This window comes from Galeopterus variegatus, unplaced genomic scaffold (assembly GCF_000696425.1).
Source record: "Galeopterus variegatus unplaced genomic scaffold, G_variegatus-3.0.2 Scaffold5146, whole genome shotgun sequence".
NCBI classification, from domain to species: Eukaryota; Metazoa; Chordata; class Mammalia; order Dermoptera; family Cynocephalidae; genus Galeopterus; species Galeopterus variegatus.
In genome coordinates, this window is record NW_007731257.1 from 139,774 (window position 1) to 143,032 (window position 3,259).

Consider the following 3,259-nt stretch of genomic DNA (forward strand, 5'->3'; position numbering starts at 1 on the left):
CCCGGAAAAAAAAAAAAAACAAAAAAAAAAAAAAAAAAAAAAAGAAGTCCTGTTTCTTTTTGGTGTACTGAAAAAACAGAAAAAAAGAAGCCCAACATGATATTAATAGGATCATCTTACTTTAAAGATGAAGAAAATGAGATACTGAGAAATTAAAGGGCTTGCTAGTTAGCGGAAGAACAAAGAACTGAGAGGTCTTCCAGAGTAGATTTTTTCCAGAACCTGACTGCAGGCCCACCATTAAAGCTTGCTACATACATGTTCTTATGGTAGAAGACCAAATTCCACGGCCCTGATTCATTGTGTGACCCGGGGCAAGTTACGAGTCTTCTCCAGGCTTTTGCTGACCCTTAAAATGGCTGAGAGCTTGTTTTGACAATACAGTAGCTCAGCCTTATAAGCTTAAAATTTTTTAAATGCCTCAAATACAAGCAATTGCTGCCAGTTGTTTATGGAGCACTTACCACAATTTGCAATTATAGATGTGTGTGTTTGCTTGTTTCTTACGTGCCTCCCCCATCAGGGAGTGCTGCAGGGAATAAGAGAGACAAGATCTATGCCATCATCCATTTTATAATCTACTGGAGTGGGACAGATCACAGATCAGTGAACACACAGCTAAATAAGAATTCCACACAGTAACAAAGGTTATAAAGAAAATAAAGCAGGATATGGAGATAGAGCCCCTGGACAAGGGCATGCTACTTGAACTGGAGGGGTCAAGGAAGCCTCCTGAATTGGTGACATTTGGGCTGAGCTGTTCTTAGATGTGAGAAGATTGGGGTTTCGGGCAGAGGGCAAATGAAAAAAGTCCTAATATGGGAATGAGCTTGGCATGTTTGAAGAATAAAAAGCAGGTCAGTATGGTGGTGGTTAGAAAACTGGAGGAAGGAGGGCCGGCCCATGGCTCACTCAGAAGAGTGTGGTGCTGATAATACCAAGGCCACGGGTTCGGATCCCACATAGGGATGGCCGGTTAGCTCACCATGTGAGCATGGTGCTGACAACACCAAGTCAAGGGTTGAGATCCCCTTACCGGTCATCTTTCAAAAAAAAAAGAAAAAAGGAAAAAAAAGAAAACTGGAGGAAGGGGGCAGAGATCAGGGTCAAAGAGGTTGGCAGGGGCCACTCATGTAGGGTGTTGTAGGAAAGGACTTTGGGTTTTATTTGGAGTGAAACAGGGAACCATTAGAAGGTTCTAGCAGGGAAATGAGAGGATCTGATTTACATTAAAGACCTCTCTGGCAGTTGTGAGACCTGAAGAGGCCAGGATGGGAGCAGGGAGACAAGTCAGGAGGCCACGACACTGGAAGATATGATGGATATGGCCAGGATGGTAACCATGGAGAGGGTGAGCTGCAGGCACACTCCTGACGTTTTGTGGACGTGGGAGGTAAGGGAGAGAAAAGAACAAAGGTGACTCCTTGGGCACTGGGTGGATGGAAGTGCCATTTACCAGGCCGGAGAAACGGGGGGCGGGGGGAGGGGGTGCAGAGAGAACTCCAAAGCTCAGTTCTGAACAAGGGAAACTGGAGATACTATTGGATTCCAAATGCGTTGTCAGGAAGGGAGGAAAGCAGAGAGGAGACAACTAAGTGAGTGTCAGGTGTGAGACCTCTAGGAGACATGCTGCAGAGCAGAGAGCACCTAAAAACTGCTGAGCCCACCAGTCCCCTGGCCACATGGGAAATGGGGCAGCAGACTGTCTACTGGCCTCACTGACATTACACGACTTGCTTTACCAACCACCAAACACTACCTTGTTGGTGAGGCAAGAGCTAATGACAGAAGGTCAGGGAGGTGAGGAGAGGGCCCTCTGAGCCTTCAGGAGACGAGCAAAGAACAAATCTGTGGAGGATGATAGACCTCTTTCTCTTTCCCTTCCCGTGGTACCCAGGAAGGTGTCAGTAGGGACTCAGGTGAGGCATTTTTCTGCATCCCAGCCTAGGCCCTTACAGCACAGATTTGGGAAGGATGATGTGGCCCAACCAAGAGGAAAGGAGGACCATATTTGTTCACTCTTATTGAGGGCCCACCATAGACAGGCATGTCCTAAGGTTCTTTCCCTTAATCTTTGCCACAGTCCCATGAAAGAAGTGATCAACTTACACAGCCGGCCAGGGGACAGGATCTGATCCCAAGACTTACTGCCTCATTGCAGATGGCCATACACCTTGCAGGGAATAGAGGCCCCTGTAGCAAGTGAGATCCACACAGCCAGCTCCCAGCCTTCAAGTCCAGGGAGGGGCCAAGGTCACTGTCTGGGTGAGGGGCGTCGCTGAGTGAGGGTGCACCCTGGGAGAATGCAACATTTAGTCCCTTCTCTTGGCAGAAATGGAAATCTTTCAGACGGGGCTGAGGACACTAACTCTGCCCACACACCGCTGCTGGCGGCTGCAGTACCCAGTTCGCTGACTGTCTTCCCAGATGTTTTTGAGACTTCACGGCATCCATACAGAGAAGATGTAGTTTTTGCTTTGTTTTTCATTGTTTTCTTGGCACCTCCTAACCGTATCAGAGAAGGGGAGGAGGTAGCGGAGTGTTCCCGGCACGGCCAAGTTTCCGACCTGACTGTCCCAGAGGCTCTGAGTGCGTCGCGGAAAGAAATACCCCCCTCCCGGGAGAGCAGGCCTCACCGCCTCGGACGTGATTGGATCCCTGGGCGGGACCCAGGTCTGCAGAGGGCGGGGAGTCTGTTCTAAGCAGGTGTCATCACCGAGAACTTTCAAGACCTAGGGGAGGCCGGCAGCACTCGGCCCCCAGGCGCGGCCGCTACGGGTCGGCGCAGCAGGGTCCGGCCTAGCCACAGGGTCACCCTTGGGCCTGCGGGCGACGGAAGGAGCTCAGTGGCGGGTGCCCGTCTCCCTCCGGCCCCACCTGGTCCCCTCCCCCCGAGTGCTGGATGCGACGCGTGGAGCCCTCGGCGTCCCGAACCCCGTGTGCTGTGAGACCCGCGCGTCCTGTCCCTTCCTGGACCTGCCCTGTCCTTTCCTGGACCTCCTCCCCCCGCAACCCAGACCGTGTGCACCCCGGCGGACTCCGAGTCCCACGCGGCTCCTGCCACCGCAGCCTACCTCCCCGAAAGGCGTCCGTGCTGCTGAGCCGAGGACCGAGCGCCCGGGGCGGCGACCTTACCTCGGCTAGCCACGACCCCGCGACCCGCAGATCGCCACCGCGAGTCCGGAACCCTCCCGGGACGGCGCAGACATTGGCCAGGCGGCGGGGGCGGGGCTTCGCGGCCAGGCCTGGGGGCGGGCGA

General features: G+C 53.0%; 1 protein-coding gene across 2 annotated transcripts in view; it reads right to left on the reverse strand.

Annotated features, from left to right (window-relative positions):
* The window catches only part of MAVS (mitochondrial antiviral signaling protein), a 14,009-nt gene extending 10,811 nt beyond the window's left edge, over positions 1–3,198 (reverse strand). The window contains exon 1 of one of the 2 annotated variants that reach the window (XM_008589002.1): positions 3,136–3,198. The gene's annotated coding sequence lies outside the window, so the exon portion shown is untranslated. Of the gene's footprint in view, positions 1–3,074 lie in introns of both variants that reach the window. The other variant, XM_008589001.1, reaches the window with a different exon arrangement.
* Between the last annotated feature and the right edge of the window lie 61 nt (positions 3,199–3,259).